General features: G+C 42.2%; 1 long non-coding RNA gene and 1 pseudogene across 1 annotated transcript; both read left to right on the top strand.

The window, feature by feature from the left end:
- Nucleotides 1-14,231: 14,231 nt before the first annotated feature.
- Nucleotides 14,232-14,373, top strand: LOC147641789 (U4 spliceosomal RNA; annotated as a pseudogene).
- LOC147641788 (uncharacterized) lies at nt 14,246-15,346 on the top strand. Its single transcript, XR_015268941.1, has 2 exons — nt 14,246-14,491; nt 14,676-15,346. It is a non-coding gene; the product is annotated as an uncharacterized LOC147641788 (long non-coding RNA).
- Nucleotides 15,347-20,241: the final 4,895 nt, after the last annotated feature.

Below are 20,241 nucleotides of genomic sequence, written 5' to 3'. Positions count from 1 at the left end.
GATCTCAGACAAGAGCTTCAACTGGTGCCAGTACTTCGTATGCACCTCCAACTGATGAGGATGCATTTCAGGAGTCTTCTGGGAGTGACACTAGCAATGAGGATGCGATTGATGATATTGAGCTTGCAGATAAGGATATGGATCTGGCTAAGAGTCAGGACGTTGATGAGTCTTGACTCTTGAGTCTTCTGTTGTAGGAATCAGGACTCAAGATTTAGGATTTCATTTAATGTTTGACTTGTGTTATTTACATTTATCTTGACTCTTCATGAATCATGTGACATGGTTTATCATTGATGACTCCAGAGTGTAGGGATTTCATTTACATGATTCACATGTAATCTCGTTTGAGTCATTATTCACCTATGCTTCTACTATAATTATTGTTGTCTGTTGAATGTTCATTTATGCTTTTGTATACAATGATGAATCATGATCAATCTATGTTTGCTATGTATCATGTATGAGTCACGACATGAGTCATATTCTGTACATATATAAATTTCCATAGTTATTTTTCAATCTGAACGGAACCCGTTTCTTACATTTTATGAAACTCGCACAGAACCTATGAAACCCGTTTCATACCTCCTGTTTCAAAAACGTCTGGCAACTATGGACCATGCATGTCGAATAGGGTCAAAAACCATGTTCAGAGATTGATGTATAATGGTTATGTAGCTCACCATTATGCATACACGGCAAAGGTTGTGCAGGAGGTTGAACCTACATGTTTTCAGGATACTGTTGGGCATGTACATTGGGAGAAAGCCATGAATGAAGAAATGGCTACACTGGATGCTAATAAGACATGGGAATTGGTGCCTTTGCCTGCGGGTTGGATATAAGTGGGTCTACAAAGTGAAGCACAACTCAGGTGGAAGCATTAGCCGGTACAAGGTGAGATTAGTTGCCAAAAGTTACGCTCAAACCTATGGCACCTCTATGTACAGGAAGATAGTGGGCAGCTTGATCTACATGATGATCACCAAGCCAGACATGAACTACACAGTTGGGTTAGAGAGTTGGTTTATGCAGGTTCCTAGAAGTCGCATTTGGATAGTGTGAGGCACACACACACTACGCTACGTGAGATCCACAGTGGATTATGGCCTTTACTATAAGGTTGGTATACAGTTGTGCGGGTGTATGGATACACTAATGCAGATTGGGCTGGTAGCATCTTGGACAGAAGATATACTAGCAGGTTTATGTTTTCCTTTGGGAGTGGTGCTGTTACGTGGAGCAGTAAGTGTTAGAAGTCATCTCCTGTCTATATTTATACACCAGGGCCTCTGTTGTGGGTGTGCCCGCCCTGTATAAGGTGTTTTATCATTTTTCCTCACTCCCCCTATTTTTCCCTATTTTTTTCCATTTTTTCCAGGTGTGTGGAGGGATGCTAGAGGTTGGCAGGAGCACTTAGTGGCTGGCCGACTGTCCCATCTGTAGTCCTGTGGCTGACCGACTGCCCACACATCATTCGTGGGCTCCTGTATTGCTGGCGGACTGGATGTATGCAGTCGTGGACCTTTTTATTGCTGGCCGACTGCTCATGCAATCGTGGAGGCCCATCAGTGCTGGCCGACTGCTCACATGGGGCATATAAATAGGCCCCATGCCCCCACCACTTCCTCATTCAGTTTTCTGCGGGATCTTGTGTATAGAGAAGAGTTTACACACCTATCTCTCTGTGTTTCTTGTGCTGTCTATTTTCTGCAGTCTACTTGCTCTTGTCTACCCAAGTTTGGTTATCATTTCCGCTGCATATTCTGTGTATCAGAGCCCTAGGCTCGAGATAGATCTTGGGAGTTTTTCTGAGCAAGAGGGGGAGCGTTAGGCTACTGATTGGTGGACTGTTTTGGACTGTACGGGAAGAGAAGGTGCAAGAGAAAGGCAGGCCAAAGGTGCTCGACAGCCACTTGCAGGTTTTACAGATTTTTTTCCCACCCACCCACCCTTTCAGTTTTCTCCCCGCGATGGCAGATTTACTAGAGATGGCTGAGAAGCACGTGAAGATTCTGACTCTCCCCACGTTCCCAGTGGATCGTCAGTTGGACGGGTCCAATTACGGTATCGGAAGGTCATGATGGAGTCGGTGCTGGAGTCATATGACCTTGCTGATTTTATCATCATCGGGGTTCCACGGCCGGAAGCAGAGGAAGGGGAGTTACTGTCGAGACGAGGAAGGACCGAGAGGCACAGGCACACATGTGGGATCGTGTCAACGCCAGGGTCCGGTCGTTTATTTTCCTCAACTGCACACCACAAGTGATCAATCATGTAAAGCACATGACGCTGGCAAGAGGCATATGGGAGCACTTGGCTTCTTTGTATAACAGGGTATCACCCATGAAACGGATCTCCTTGGAAGTGCAGATGCGGGTTATGAACCCTGCAAAGTCCTCGACGATGCGGAAACACATTAACAAGCTGTAGGCCCTTCAGCAGGAAGACCTACAAGCTAGGAAAGAGATATCATCTGAAGACATGGCCATCACTTTGCTGTCCTACATGCCTGCTCAGTATTCTGCTTTCTATTCCTCGTTGATTACGAGTGGCAGGCTTAGCACCATTACCTGGGAGGAGCTTGTGCCAATGGTCTTGGACCAGGAGGAACGTTTCATGAACCCTCCTCACAGCGGAGGTTCGGAGGCCTTAACTGGCCAACGGTCGAAAGGCCGGAATAACAACAAGGGCAAAGGGAAGGCTTCACCAGAGAAGTCTTCTGAGAAGAAGCATGATTCAGAATGAGAGAAGCTGAAGGCCGAAAGATCCTGTAATGATTGTGGCGAGAAAGGCCAATATTGGAGGAAGTGCCCTAAGAGGACACGGAAGAGTGCTGATTCCTCAGCCTCAGCTGCAAAGACTCCAGCATTTGTGCACTTAGAGATGGAGGACTCCGACGATTCATCATCTTCGAGCGAGGAGGCAGTTGGCTTCACCACGAAGGATACCCGGGAATGGATTCTCGACAGTGGTGCTTCCAGGCACATGACTCCATCCCGGGACTTCTTTCTGGATCTGAAACGACAGTCAGGTCGCATCTTTATTGGCGACAACTCCACTATTCCGATACATAGTGAGGGCCGGATGGAGATTATTCCCGACGGCAAGGGGGGCAAGCATGCTTCCCGTGTTCTTTATGTCCCTCCTCTAGGTTTTCATCTTCTGTCAGTGCATGAAGTATGCAAAACTGGTTTTTGGGTGGAATTTGAGGAGCATTCAGTTGCTCTACGGGACCGAGAGACTGGCCAGGTTGTTTGAGAAGGTGGTGTGGAGAATGGTATCTACAAGCTCTTTGCACTCTCCTCATTGACAGGTTCTCAGATCGGCGATCTGTGGCACTTTCGTTTTGGCCACTTAAATGTGGATGCATTGAGGCGAGCTTTCCGAGACCAGATGGTGGTTGGCTTGCCAGATGTTGGTAGTAGGCAAGGGCATTGCAGTTCTTGCATACGGGTAAGCAGCACAGGAAATCCTTTCTGAAGCAGGCTTCCAGGCGGGCTTCGAAACCATTGGAGTTGATTCACACTGACTTGTGTGGACCTCAGCAGACACCATCTTTGGGAGGATCTCTCTACTTTATGCTCTTGTTGATGATTGTATTAGATTCACGTGGGCGTGTTTGGTAGCTGACGCAACGGATCTTCGTCAGTGATTCTCTAGCTAGACTATACCTACCTAGTTCAGCCGAGTTATGGCATACTTATCTTGCCAACTCACCTATTTAACGTGTTCACATTATGGACCGCTTGTACATAGTACTTATGTTGGGTTTTCGCTAATCGTTTGTAGCCTTCTTTTGAGAGTAAGAAGAAGAAGAAGAAGATTTCAACCTTCCACATTGTTGTGTGAGAGTGTGTGTGTGTGTGTGTGTGTGTGTGTAGAAGAAGAAGAAGATTTCAACCTTCCACATTGTTGTGTGAGTGTGTGTGTGTGTGTGTGTGTGTGTGCGCGCGCGCGCGCACTTGCCAGAGCTCCAGCTCTCTCTCCTCCCCCAATCTTTTCAAGACCTTGACTGGATCTAATTTTGGCCCTTGCCATTAGCAGTGCTGCCTTAGCTACTCCGGACTGAGATGTTTTCAGTTCTCCATTTTTGTATTTCATCTCGGTACTTTGCGCAAGCGAAAGTGCCCAATCAAAAGTTTGTGGTTCAAACATGTGCACATCCCACTAGATTTGCAAATGTTTGCTTCACCAATCATACGAGTATGATACGAACTATGCCCGTGGCCCTGCACTCTATGCAATTCTACATGTAGCTATATGCTCCCTAGGTACCCTTGCATCTAGCTACAAGCCTATCAATGCCCAACACACCTGTCATCATTCCAGAGGATAACTCGCAATACAGACTGGCACTACTCAAGACCATGTAGAGAACTTGTACACCTGACCAGAGTGAAACCCTGGCCGGCTCATCCCAGTCTGGGCCTCACAAGGGACCAGTTACCACTCCAAGTCCTACACTTGCAGTGCACATATATCCAAGTGGCATCCAAGTGCGGGGTGCACGTGACATTTCACATTCCGTCCTCACCGCATCTACACAAAGCCTTGCAAAGAAACTTGTGGATGACCAAATTCCACCGAGATGATTTGTTGGGTATTTTGGAGTTATCGTGTCATGTATGTCCTCCCGATATACCTGTCAGCGTGTGTAACCATCTATATGTGTTTGTATAGGTGTGAACACCTCATATATGTGTAAGTGTGCCTACATGTGTGTGAACACCCTCTTATTGGATAAAATAAGTGTGTGCCATGTGTTATGTCCCCGTGTGTGTGAGATTTGTATGAGTCAAAAGATAAGGTTTGCAACCTATTAAAAAAGCATGTACTTGGTGTACTCCATATCAATCGAATCAACCAGCATTGAGTTGTGCACTACTTGCTTCTCTCTCATAGCTTATCGTTTTTCTATCTCTACAATCGTCTCTCTCTCTCTCTCTCTCTCTCTCTCTCTCTCCACGATGGAGGTGTTTCATCCACCATAGCCCTGCTTGCCAATCCTAGAAGGCTTGGGCACAGCCTTCAAATGGTATCAAAGCTACAGATACCCACGAATCAAGGTCTGGTCCTAGTCATTGTGCTGCTACAAACACTCAGTCACGAACAAGCTGCAAGCCCGCATCCTTCATTCGACTGCACCCGAAGCAAACCCTAGGTTCCATCCGCTTCAGCTCCACCTCCTACCACCGTCTATCGTCTTTGTCGTCGACTGTTTTCTCTACCGTTGCTCTTGCCACCGGTTGCCGTCGATCCTTGCCGCGTGGAAGGAACGCAGGCTTAAAGCCTTTTATAAGCCTTACCTAAGGCTTATTAAAAGACTTATAAGGTTTATCAAAACCTTAGTAAAAGGCTAAATAAAGCCTTCGAATGCTGCGCCAACTCCTCCATCCGTCAGATCTCCGCCACCCAACTCCACATCATCAGCCCACCTTCAGCTTGAGCAACGATTGTACTTGTAATTTGGGGGTTTTCCCTTCAAATCAAGGAAAATTAGAATTTCTGCAATCACAAAAATTGGGAATTCTTCAAAAATCAAGTGAAATCCATTTAAACCTCTTGCATATCCAAAAAAAAAAATTTCGAATTTTTAGGTAAAAACAGCCTTCTACATCGACATTCAAGGGCCCTAGTATGCCTAATTTTTTGGGCTTTTTCAGAAAACAGCAAAATTGAAGCCTCTACAGTTGCAAACATTTGGGGCTTTTCTGTACTATGGAGAAAATCATCAAATTAAAGCCCATGAGGTCTCTAAAATTTGGGCCTTTTTCCCAAATTGCTATCCTACAACAAGTTGGAGTTGTCACATTGACATAAGTTTGGGGTTTTGTCTCTACCGCTCCCAATTTGTGCACTTCTAGGTCCTCTGCCTTGGCTCTTGAGCTTTAAAAGATAACCCAAGTGTCCATGGCTTGGAAACGCTGCCGAAAGAGGATCTTCACCGATGTACGAGGGGAAGTTTGTTAACTTCCAAATATTTGTTGGGGTTGGGGAGAGCTTGCATGTACACCAACACACACACACACACACAGTGAGCTTGAACAACAAACGTGGGAGAGTGAGCTACTGGAAAAGTACTCTTTGTTGATAAGGTACAAAAGTACAATGAGTACATATAAAAGCCTAGGGCAAGGTGCCCAACACACATAAGTGTGTTCACACGAGAAAAACCTATGTCCAGCCACCACAGGGAATAAGTGCCGTGAGTAAGCTGGGTTCACACTTGAACTAGCCGGGAGTGGTCATGACCAACAAACCCCCCTCAAGTGAATGGTGTGAACAGAGACAAGGTGTAGCAGACTACCTTGGTAAGAGGATGTTGGGGTTGGGAAGAGCTTGCCTGTACACCAACACACACACACACACACACACACACACACACACACACACACACACACAGTGAGCCCGAACAAGCAACATGGGAGAGTGAGCTGCTGGAAAAGTACTCTTTGTTGATAAGGTACAAAAGTACAATGAGAACATATAAAAGCCTAGGGCAAGGTGCCCAACACACATAAGTGTGTTCACACGGAAAAAAACCTGTGTCCAGCCATAGGAAAAAAGTGCCCGTGAGTAAGCTGGGTTCACACCTGAACTAGTTGGGAGTGGTCATGGCCAACAAACCCCCCTTAAGTGAATGGTGTGAACAGAGACAGGATGTAGCAGACTACCCTCGTAGAGGCTGTAAGCTCAAAGCTTTATGGAAAGCTTCAAACTTTTCCCTCGAAAGAGGCTTTGTAAACCCATCTACTATATTGGCATGTGTAGGCACATAAGCCAAGTCAATCTCTCCTGCATGGAGCCTTTCTCTGACATAATGATAGTGAACCTCAATATGCTTTGTGCGGGCATGAAATACTAGGTTTCGTGCAACTGCCAAAGCACTCTGATTGTCAGTGTAAATGGTGGTAGAGGACTGCAGTCCAACACCAAGATCGGCTCATAGGTGTCGTAGCCAAACACATTCCATAGTAGCTGTAAAGGCTGCCCTGTATTCAGCTTCACAGCTAAAAGTGGCCACTATAGGCTGCTTCTATCTGAGCCATGAGATGCATGAGTCACCAAGAAGAAAACAATTACCACTGGTTGACACTCGCGTGTCATAGCAACCTGCCCAATCACTGTCTGTAAATGCAAGCAAGCATAATGTAGAAGAACTGCCATAGAACAAGGCAAAGTTTGTGGTGCCTTTAAGAAAGCGAAAGACACGCTTACATGCTTGCCAATGCATAGTGCTCGGACAATGCATGAATCTGCTCAACTGAGAAACAGCATACTATATATGTCCAAACGAGTAGAGTATAAATAGATAAGGCATCCCACAGCCTATTGATAGGTAGCAACATCAAAAAGCTCACCAGCATGCTCAAGTGACACTTTTAGACCTCGTTCCATAGGAGTAGAAACAAGTTTATAATCTATCATGTGAAAACGCTCAAGGAGCTGCTCAACGTATCTGCACAAAGATAACATGATAGCCCCCTCAAAAGGTATAAACTGTATGCCCAAATAGTAATGTAAATGCCCCATGTCTGTGACATCAAATGCATGCTGCAAATAAGCTTTAAAAGCTGAAATATCACCCTCTTCAGGGCCAGTGTAACGAGTATGTCATCCACATAAAGAATAAGGATGAGAACATTGTTCCCAATGTGGCGAACATAAAGTGTACTCTCAGCTGAACTATTCTGAAACCCTTTGGCAGTCAAGTATGCATGAATCTTGTGGTACCAAGCATGAGGAGCCTGTTTAAGACCATATAGTGCTTTATGTAAACGGCATACTTTTCTTTCTACACCTTTTTGAACAAAGCTAAGAGGCTGAGATACATAAACTTCCTCTTGCAAATCGCCATTCAAGAAGGCAGTTTTGACATCCAACTGATGTACATGCTATTGTTTATGTGCAGCCAATGCAATAATAGTACGTATGGTAGTCATACGTGAAGTGGAAGCAAAGGTCTCCTCATAGTCCATGCCCTTGCGTTGGGCATACCCTTTGGTGACCAAGCAAGCCTATGGCGATCAACTGAACCATCAGGCTTATGCTTTAGCTTGAAAACCCATTTTGTGCCAATAGCACGCTTGCCCCAGGAGGCAAGTCACATAACTCCCAAGTACCATTTTTGTCAATGGAGTCCAACTCCGAATGCATGGCTGCCACCCAATTGTCATCCTCCAATGCATCAACATGAGAAATAGGTTCCTCATTACAAGCGGTGGCAACAAGAGATGTATCAACATAATGTGAAGATGCATGGCAAGAAGCAACACATGTATGACCTGGCATAAATGTAGACTGTTCTATCACGCAAAGTCTCAACCAGCCATCTGAAAACAGCTTTTGACTTCCTAGTGTCTGCATCTTCCTCTGCCAATGCATCACCCAAGGAATCCTGATCAATTTGAGGCATTTCAAGATCATTTTGGGTCAAGTTCACTGCTGATTTTGTTGATTTTCAGCAAGCATAGGTGGCTGTAAATGAGCTGAAACTGGCTCTAAATTATCCACATTTTAATTGAATAAAGGTAACAAAGTATCAAACACATCTTCCATCCCAATAGATGGTTGTCTGGTACATGAGAGAAGTGGTTGAGATGCATATTCATCAAAGATAACATCTCTTGACACAATGATCTTGCCTGTATTAGACACATAGAGTCTGTATCCCTTACTCTCAGTACTATAACCAATGAAAATACATTTGATTGCTTTGCATCAAGCTTATGTCTTTGTTGTGTGGGACATGCACATATGCCAAACACCCAAAGACTCTCATATGAGTAATCATTGGAATCCTGCCATTCCATGCCTCATAAGCAGTCATAGATTTCAAGGCTTTAATGGAGCAACGGTTAAGCACATAATTGGCACACATAACCGCCTCAAGCCAAAACTTATTGGGCAGATCCTTGCTCTTGAGCATGCAATGTGCCATCTCCATGAGTGTATGATTACGTCTCTCTGCAACTCCATTCTACTGAGGAGTATAGGGGGTAGTACACTGATGGGAAATAGCATGTAACTACATTCTGCTGAGGAGTATAGGGGGTAGTACACTGATGGGAAATACCATGTAACTACATGTAGTTACATGTAACTACATGTAAGCTGTGAACTCATTTGACAAATATTTCCCCCCTCGATCTGTACACAATGTGACAAGCTTGTGTCCACAAGCATTTTCAGCCATGGGACGGAAGTCTTTGAAAGCTGCAAAGGCACCTGACTTCACTTTTAAACCATACACCCAACAAAACGGAGTGTGGTCTCATCAATGAACGTGATGGAGTACAAATGTTCTCCAAAAGATGGAGCCCCCATGGAACCACAAAGATTACTATGAATGAGTTGTAATGGACGGGCAGCCCTCATAGGCTATAGCACCATCTTTAGGAAAGGAATTCCTGTGCATCTTTCCAAGAATGCATCCCTCACATACATGCTTGAGTGGAACCTGCATATAGGAGGAAGCTCATGCACCATACCATGCTTCTGCAAGCGTACAAGAGATGGAAATTCAAGTGACCAAACCGAGCATGCCATAACTCAATGTCACTCAACACATGGGAGGTGGATGCAATCATAGCATCATGAGAATGAATACTCCTGTCATACATATCAAGCTTATACAAGCCACTGCATAATGTTCCAGAAAGCATAAGAGAAACTGAATCTCTCTTGTCATACACTGAGCAACAATGGTCAGAAAACTGAACCTTAAACCCAGATAATGCAAGGGCTGAAACGGAAATGAGATTCTTCTTAATGCCTGGTACATATAAAGTGTCACTAAGAGTAAAATTGTGCCCATTACATGGGGTTAGCTCCACATTGCGAATGCCTTTAATGGAGTAAGAGACATCATTGGCACACATAACTATGCTACCTTGAGGTGAATCCTGCAAAGTGGCAAATAGATCCTTGCAAGAAGTGATGTGCTTAGAAGCACCACTATCAAAGTACCGATCTCCAGCTGAGATAGACATACAAGAAGCAAGCAAACTGCATGTAACTACTAATGCATAGCCCTCATGAGCAAAGTTAGCCTCTTCTTTATTCTCCTTGCAAGAAGTGATGTGCTTAGAAGCACCACTATCAAAGTACCGATCTCCAGCTGAGATAGACATACAAGAAGCAAGCAAACTGCATGTAACTACTAATGCATAGCCCTCATGAGCAAAGTTAGCCTCTTCTTTAGTGTCCATTGTAGCAGCCAAACCTTGCTGCTTCTTTTTCTTTTCACTCTCAATGCGCTTCCTACATTCCTCAATGAGATGGCCAGGTTTTCTGCAATAGTTGCATCTCTTCTTTTTCTTGGTTTCACCCTCTTTAGACAAGGTAGAATCTGAATGGGCATGTGGTTTGCCCTTAGGCTTACCACTAGATGAAGCCCCAGATTTACCTTTATTTCGATCAAAAGCACCAAATGCCTGATCAGCAGAAAGCATAGTAGTCCTGTTAGAACGAGACTGCTCTTCCTACAATAAGAGAGTCACCAACTCATCAAAGGTATACAAGTTTGGATTACCCTTCATGAGTAGACGAAGAGTAGTAGCAAAACCCTGATAAGATTCTGGCAAACCCTGAAGCATTTAGATACAAGTGAACCATCTAGAATGACCCGCAGATTTCTTGATGCGGATAAGGAACTTGTCCATTGAATCACCCTCATCCATATGCTCAGACTCAATCTTCTTGCGAAGATAGGCAACACGACACTCATTGCGAACCCGATACAAAGAAGCAAGTACATCCCATGCACCCTTAGTAGAAGTGCATGAACAAATGTGCAATATAACCTGCCTTTTGCATGAAAGGACAATCAAAGCATGTGCCTTAGCATCCTTGGCATCCCATCTTAGCTGTTCTGGAGTGGGTGGCAAAGGTGCAGAAGATGTAGCACCACTTGAAGATACATCATCACCTGCATCAATAGTCTCTAAAGTACTTGCTGCTCGTGCAGGTACAATAGGCCTGACATCAGCCCCTGATACATAGACCCACAAATTCTTTGCAACTAGTACATGTTTCATCATATATGCCCACATAGGATAGTTGGTGCCATCCAACTTATCATCAATGGAGAGCATACCAAACAAATCACTAGTATTCCCAGACATGGCTGTCACAAATGCGTACAAACAGGTAGTGTGACTGAATCAAGGCAAAAATCTACAAAGCAATACAATGCTAAGACACCTGAAAAACTGGGGGAAATACCCCAAACGTGTCTTTATCACCTGTTCCAATGCTGTAACACCAAAAAAATTGGGAGAAATGCCCCAATGCCAAAGAAATGTACCTGTAATACCAAAATTGCATGCAAATGTCTATAATAGACCAAGAAATAGAGTCAATTTTTTCAAAATCCCCAAATTTCCAGTGCAATTACACACCAGATCTGATGAAATCAATGCCAATGTCACAATTTCAGGCTCAATGGTGAAAAGCCCCAAAATTAATGCTAATTTTTTAGCAATTTCTGAAATTTTTGAAAGAAATTAGAAATGATAGCAAAGTTGGTTACTGGTTACTGTTGGCAAAGGTTTCGAGGAGACCACTGCAGTCGAATGTGTAGGGGCTCGCAGTAGATCTGTACAGCAGCGCTGTTCTGCAAGCAGGTACAAGGTACAATCATGCCGCCCAGTTCTAGGTACAGGCGACGGCGCTGTTCTACAGGACTGTTGTTGCAGGGCGGTGCAGGGCAGCGACGAACAAGAGGCGATGAACGGGCGGCGCAAGGCGACGGATTGATGCAGACGACGCAGAGCAACAGACTGTTTGCAGACGGCACAAGGCAATGGCAGGCGGGGCTGAGTAGGAGGCATGAAACCCTATGGCAAGCGACGCAGGGAAAATGAGTGAAACCCTATCCTAAACAGCTCAGATACCAATGCTGGGGTTGGGGAGAGCTTGCCTATACACCAACACACACACACACACACACACACACACACACACAGAGTGAGCTTGAACAAGAAACGTGGGAGAGTGAGCTGCTGGAAAAGTACTCTTTGTTGATAGGTACAAAAGTACAATGAGTACATATAAAAGCCTACGGCAAGGTGCCCAACACACATAAGTGTGTTCACACGCGAAAAAACCTGTGTCTAGCCACAGGGAAAATGTGAACATGAGTAATGGGTTCACACCTTACTCCCTTCTTGATGGTGTGTGTAAGTTCATCCAAAACCATCCCTTTCATTTGGAAACACATCCTGACGTTATGGCAAGAACGATGGAGCCTTACGAAATAAAACCATGTTCACTTTTTAATCCAACTATGTGCACATGATACTTGGCTATGTGCAATGACTGACAGTATTCTTTCCCTTCAAACACATAACATGAAGCTTAATTCTATGGCCACAACGCATGAGTTAGAACTGCTACATTGCAGTAACTTGAAAAAGTTAAAAATTTCAAACATAAATGTACACACAAGCTTCAAAAACAAAGAGATTGCACGTACAGCAGCTTTTCTGAGTTGGCAAGAGGCTAACGTGATATCCAACATTAAGACACAAATGTGCAATGCTGCCGGCTGCAAATTTAAAAAATCTGGCATTACAAATTGACACATTTATCCTTGTTTGACAATTACTCTACAGGACACAATTTCTGAATACAAAGCTGCCCGTGCACAGACCTCATCAATGGGTTCAATATTCTGATACAGTGGCTCCTGCAATACGGAAAAGGCTGCTGCAAATTGCTGAAGATGAAAGAGGATGACAGCCTATAGACAAAAGCAAAAAAACAAGGCGTTATAATCACATAGACCTCTGCAGTTATGATAACAAGTTCCTCGAAGCTGGATGGGGCCAGCCAGAGTCCAGAAAGAAACATACAATGTTAAAAATCGGTATAGATGGTGTGTCTGCGTTTGACCCTATAACACTCCCTTTAGAAGAGTTGGTGCTTGGAGGACTGTTTAATGACAATGCACTCACGCCATCCAACTGCTCTCCAACGTTTTTTGAGAGCTCTTCACAATCTTCTTCTGGAGATTCCAATACCCAACATATATATCATGAGAAAAACCCAAGAAGAAAAGCAATTCCAAAGAAAGGAAAACAAAGTCCATATCAAACTTGGAATTACACACAACCGAAAAAACAGTCTGGAAAGCACCTTGACTTTTGATAAGACATCCAGCAGTTTAATCTATTGCAGCCACCAGGGTGACATTAGTATCACGAGCATTAAAGTAAAGAGAAAGTAAAGAAGACAAAAGGAACATAGAGATAACTAGAGAGAAGAGAGAAACTCATGAAAAGGATCAATAGGGGTATACAAGGAGTGAAAAAAGATATTCAATTAATTAATTGAGGGAACTTAATTATATAATTTCTTAAAGTTTGACCTTAGGATTAAACCTTACGTAATTAAATTTTTTAATTTTTTGATTACTGCAATTTTTTTTCCAACGGTTGCAACTGCTCAAATAGTTGCCCACAATAGAGGCGCGATCTTCCTCTTCCCGCTTGTATTGACCACATGTTCGCCGCCTTGTCTTCAACGTGCTGACTGCAGGTTCTCTCTCTCTCTCTCTCTCTCTCTCTCTCTCTCTCTCTCTCTCTCTCTCTCTCTCTCTCTCTCGCACACACACACGTGCACAAAAAGTAGACAAGCAATCGACTGTTGATTGAATGTTCCTAATGCGACCTTCTTAATTGCGCCTGCCCGGTGGTGAAAATTCTAACTCCATAAGAATTTTCTTTGGTATATTTAAAAAATATCTGTGATGACAGAATTTTGATCGGCCTTGTTTCTGTGGAGCTATGTTTTTTTTTCATAGCGAGTATCAATAGCGAGATAATAATACAATGAAAATATGGATCAATATATAATACAACGAAAATATGGATTTTAACAAAAAAACATTGGTGAAACCTTAAAAGAAAAGAAACTCATAAAATCTCATCTAGAAAGATTAACAAGGGTGAAATTTAATCAAGGCTCAAAAGGATAAAAACTTCTTGCTTGCAACAATATTTGAGAGGCTATATTGAATACAAAGTGACGTAGGAACATTGTAATTTTGAGGAAAGGAATCTATTCAGTACAGAGGCCGAGCAGTTTGGGTCGCTAGACTTCTTGAGTGTGCCAACCTTGCAAAGGGATCCAGCTGGAGTCCGGCAAAAAAAATCCCATAAACAAAATAGAGACTAGGGTGGGGCTTGGGTATAAAAATCCCGAGCTTCCACTCTCAAATTATCTTTGCGCTTGGGGCAATGACGCAGTTAGTGAGGGTTTCCCGAGACGCGTCAATTGCTGGTTGAAAACTATTTCCAAACCCCCTCCCCGGCTCTCCCAAGGGCCTCGGAGAATTTTTGGCAGGTCCGCCATCACGCGGACCTCACAAGTTTTGCAGAACTTTAAAGAGCAGTGGAAAGCCGAGGTCGCAGAGTTCAAACTTCTCCTGTGTAGGGATCTTCTCCGCCTCGAAAGCGCGTAAATTCAGAGCTCCATGCTGGTGAGTGCTAATTTCTTTTTATTCCAATATCATCCCCTTAAACCTGGGGCGTACCTGCTCCACCGCAGCCCACGGTTATAGTTAGACCCCACCTGCTCTGCTCAGGTTCCATATGGTTTGAACATAGAGATGGGAGATTCGCAGAAGACTGACGGCAACAAATGTTCTCTTGTTGTTGTTGCAGATCATCAGATGTGCCATCGATGGGAGATTCGCACAAGACGGCAACAAATGTTCTCTTGTTGTTGTTGTTGTTGTTGCAGATCATGAGATGTGCCAGCCGCCAGCATCATCTCAGAGAAACTAAGGGCTCGAGGAAAGTGTCTCGCGAACCTGGTCAGAAGCCATACTCTCCTTCAACGGAGTGGTATCCTCTTAATATTTAATATCGCCAAAAATGCCCTAGGTTGGGAGGTACATAGGAAAATGGAACAAGGACAAGACTAAGGGCTTCAAAGTCCCTAAATGGTACCACTCAACTTCGTCTTGTGAGCAATTTGCCGCCATAACCTTAGGATCAGAACAAAATCTCGTGAAGCTTGGAGTGGTCTTGAGTTGAGTGGTGCTCAAAGAACTCCAAGAATCTCATGCGGCATTCTTATACCCAAATAGAAGAGCGAGCTCTCATCTCCAGTGTAGTCTATCTAACTGCACTTCTCTTGTTGGATGCCAAGGGATTATCCTGGCTTATGTCTCACAAGCAATGCAACCAAGGGATTAGCAGTGGCGGAGATGGTAAGGCAATGCAACCACAAGCTCAGCTGGATGTGTTCAAATTAATCATATTATTTTTATTGTTGATGTCCATTCTATTGTAAAAATTATCATGTAAACATGGGAGTGTTTGTTGGTTCACATCAATTAATATGTGTTGGTGAAATCATGTAAAGTACTATGCATGTGTTATTTAACGATAGAAGTACTCGTAATCTTATTGATGCTTTTCGACGGTGTCAAGTAACCATTGATACATGGTGTAGTTGGCACAAGGCATGGCTCAATACTGGCAAATTACTTTGAAAATCTTGGATTATGAGGATGCACTTTCCTTTTTTCTTTTTTCTTTTAAATTTCTCCCGAGGGCCAACCCTTGTGTAGGATTTTCTTTCAGTATTTGGGTGAGTTTTTAAAGGAACTACCATATGGCTTACCTCTAAAGAGGGTTGTACACATAATAAGATTGAGCTTGTACCTTGGTGGCACAACAACCACTGTTCAGGTAGCCCTATAGCTTGAGTCAGGATGAAGTTCTAGATATTTATAGGAGTACTAGTACTTTCCAAACATTGATCTGAGAAAAAGGCACAACAACCCTTGTGTTCAGGTAGCCCTTGGGATGAAGTTCTAGATATTTTTAGGAGTACTAGTACTTCCCAAACATTGATCCGAGACAAGTTACAATCATATTCGAATATTTGAGGATGATGTCTATAAGCATGGTTTTAGATCTAGATACGAGCATTATAAGCCATTGGTGTAAACATTTGGACTCACCAATGCACCAACTACTTTCCAATAGATGATGAACTTCTTTTGTGCATATCTTGGAAAGTTTATGACAGTCTTCTTAGATGACATCTTGGTTTATAGTAAGAACATGGTTGACACATGTTGAGAATTGTGTTAGAAATTTGAGGGTGATGTCTATAAGCCTGGTTTTAGATCTAGATATGAGCATTACAAGCTCTTAGTGTAAACATTTGGACTCACTAATGTACCAACTACTTTCCAATAGATGTTGAAATTCTTTTGTGCATATCTAGGATAGTTTGTGAGTCTTCTTAGATGACATATTGGTTTATAGTAAGAACATGGTTGACACCTGAGAATTGTGTTAGAAATTCTAAAAAAGGTAGCATGTTTGCAAAAGAGAGAAAATGCCATTTCTTTAAATTTAAGCTTATGTATCTTGGACATGTTATTACTATTAGCGATGTCTAGATTCACTGTGAGAAAGTTAAAAAACTCTATGAATAGCCAATTTTAAAGAACATCACTCAAGTCAAATCCTTTCTTGGATTTTTGAATTTGTTCTAAACTCTTATGTGGAAACTATACAAAGATTTATTTCCTATTTGAATATTTTTAAAGGAGTGGAGAAACGTTAGTATTATGTACAAGTGTGTGGAATGGATTGAGAAACTCAATAAGTGTTTCAAAAACATGATGCTAGTGATCGCTCCTAGAGTGATTATGCTATTAGAGCATAACTATATTCTAGAAGGATGGTAGGCCAATGGATTTTAAGAGAAAAATGCAAATGGACCCGTAATTTAAATGTCAAAGTAGTATCAATTAATGAACTTTGACAGACACTTGATTGATTCTAGAATTTCCAACTGGGTCAGTACTAGAAAAATTACTATCTTGGTAGGTCCTCTTGATTAGGGAAAAGGGCATTGACCTTCAACATGTGCATGCTCCTAAGGGGGCCAACCCTTGTGTGAGATTTTCTTTTAGTATTTGGATGCGTTTTTAAAGGAACTACCGTATGGTTTACCTCTAAAGAGGGCTCTACACATAATAAGATTAAGCTTGTACTTAGGTGGCACAACAACCACTATTCAGGTAAGAACATGGTTGACACATGTTGAGAATTATGTTAGAAATTTGAGGGTGATGTCTATAAGCATGATTTTAGATCTAGATATGAACTTTATAAGCTCTTACTGTAAACATTCTGACTCACTAATGTACCAACTACTTTCCAATAGATGTTGAAATTCTTTTGTGCATATCTAGGATAGTTTGTGAGTCTTCTTAGATGACATCTTGGTTTATAGTAAGAACATGGTTGACACTTGGGAATTGTGTTAGAAATTCTAAAAAAGGTAGTCATGTTTGCAAAAGAGAGAAAATGTGATTTCTTTAAATATAAGCTTATGTATCTTGGACACATTATTATTGCCCTAGCGATGTCTAGATTCACTATGAGAAAGTTAAAAAACTCTGTGAATGGCTGATTTTAAAGAACATCACTCAAGTTAAATCCTTTCTTGGATTTTTGAATTTGTTCTAAACCCTTAGGTGGGAACTATACGAAGATATATTTCCTATTTTGAATATTTTTAAAGAAGTGGAGAAATGCTAGTATCATGTACAAGTGTGTGGAATGGATTGAGAAACTTAACAAGTGTTTCAAAAACATGAGGCTAGCAATAGCTCCTATAGTGATTATGCTATAGCTCCTATAGTGATTATGCTATTAGAGCATAAATATATTCTAGAAGGATTGTAGACCAATGGATTTTAAGAGAAAAATGCGAATGGACACATAATTTAAATGTCAAAGAAGTTTCAGTTAATGAACTTTAACAAACACTTGATTGATTCTAGAATTTCCAATTGAGTCGGTACTAGAAAAATTGCTATCTTGGTAGGTCGTCTTGATTGGTGAAAAGAATGGAGGTGGGTGACATGGCTATGCAATATCTCCAAGAGCTATGCTCTTCAAATTCTTACTCTAGAGCTGCTTAACCAAAGTTCATTGGTAGTTGTGAGAAACACAGTGTTTCATGCCCAAACAAAGCACATTGAGATGCATTATCATTATGTTAGGGAGAGGATTGCGCTTCGGGTGCATGTGAGGAATTGGAGCACCTACTCTCTCATACACACGAAGCTCCGCAATCGCTTGAGCACACGACAGTTAGAGCAACTAGTGTGTTGCCGCACTAACTTGCGCATGCTGCATACCATGCACAAGATGGACTCGACTAGACAAGTATAACTTATAAGTTATAACTAATGACCAGGTTGATCTTGCTAATCTTCAACGAAGATTCCATTTTGATTTTTATAAGTATATTACCGAGTACTAAGAGCTAGGAACTATCGAAAAGGCCCCTGAGTGGACAGGTGGTGAGCGTTCTGGTTGCCAATGATGTCATAAGTACACCGATGAAGAAAAATTTAGAAATTAGGATTCAATCGGATATTTTGGAGGATTATGATCAGTGATACTATAGTTTCATTAAATGATTGTTTTAAAGACAGCTGAATCTGTGAAAAAGGCAATTTCATATTGGGTGTGTAAGTGGTGTGACTAGTTTTAAGTTTGCATGAATATCCGGCTAGGGGGCCTGGGAATTCTTTTCCCTGGTACCTGGAACAAAACCTAACCAAATTCTTAAATGGATCCTATCACTACAGTGGTTGGGTGGTTGGCTAACCCACGGGACTGAGGCTGGACTGATGGATCCCTAAATTGAGGCTCAATTCTGTTATGGTACAATAGATGAAATAAATCCTAGATAAAAATTGTTCTATGGAAAAGAATCAACGGCTGTGCCTCTCAATGAGAAAAAAAGCGTTGGTCTCTATGATCTAAGTGCAAGTCTTTTCCTTGATCTGACTATGGGACTTACGGGTTCGGTTAGATCAGTTCTGTTAGTTAAGGCTCTTGACTATGTTAGAGTAAAAATATCCTGGAGGAATCGCCCGTGCTTTTCGGGCTAGGGAAGTTTTTTCGGGTTCAGTTTTGGAAGAACGTGGGATTAGTCTCTTGTCCGGATATACGTGGGCGAGGCCCTGAGTGAAGGACCCTGCCTCGCGCAAGAAGTGCTACTTCCGCTGCTAGCATCCCAGGATTCGTTGCACGGAGGGGACATGGATCTTTCAAAGAGAATGAGCTAGATTTCACCGAAAATGGTTGCCTATAGCTCCTATATGAAAAACTAGTGAGAGGTGGAGCTGCCATGGGAGCTTGGAGGGAGCTTGGAGGAGATAAGATTTTAATTAAGGGTGGATTAGTGATGGATTAGGGTATGGCTTTAAGGAGATATGGTGAGGTCCTAGGACCTTGTTAGCTCTGATACCAACTTGAGATTAGGGTTTTGGAGATGAATGCATGTGCAAAGAGAAGGCTATGGTGGATGGAATATGAGGATAGCCATGGTTTAGGGCATGAGGAAGAGGTGATTAGGACACTAATGATACTACAAGTATGTAATGAGGAGATCACGACTTGGTGGACCAAAAAAGAGATATCTTCTTCATTCCAAAGTGGCTCTAATATAGCCAAAGGGTTACAAATCAAGTGGACACTAGTGATGTCACCTCAACTCCACAATATCTCAAATATCTCCTCTCTACTAGAGACTGTTCACACACATTCACACACCTCCCCTTGATAAATACTCCTTGTGCATCTAGGCACCACATTTTCAACATAAGTGTTGTATACTTATCATTTAGTACTAAGTGTATGACTAGTAGCTATATAGCACCATATATGATAATAGTTAATTAGTTCTATATAGTAAATGTTGTATACTAAGTGTATGATCAATAGCTATGTATCACCATATAGCACTCCGTGATTGCTTTACAACATGATATTGCTATATATAGTGTTATAAAGTTTTCCAATGGGGGATGCTATATATAGTGCTTTACAACACTACATATAATGCTATAAAGATATCAATGGATGCTATATATAGTGCTTTTTGTAGCAATTGATGAGTCCTAAAATAGTAGTGAATGCTACGTAACAAGAATCTAGATAGAACTTATTTAGTAATCAGCCATCACTGCTATAAAGCTCATTGAGACTACTCTGTAGCAAGTATATAGTGTTTTATAGCAACCATGTATCATAATAAAGCACCTACTCCTTGCCATATATAGTAGTCACTCATTGCTATTAGCACTCTACGCACTTATAGACTATATAAAGAAATATATAGCACTCCCTCACTGCTTTATAATGATATATACTACTAGATTATAGCATTATATGGTACTGA

This window comes from Cibotium barometz, chromosome 1 (genome assembly GCF_041138505.1).
Source record: "Cibotium barometz isolate CiBa-2024 chromosome 1, ASM4113850v1, whole genome shotgun sequence".
Taxonomy (NCBI): Eukaryota; Viridiplantae; Streptophyta; class Polypodiopsida; order Cyatheales; family Cibotiaceae; genus Cibotium; species Cibotium barometz.
Note: the sequence above shows the minus strand (reverse complement) of the source record. Positions and strands in the feature narration are given on the sequence as shown.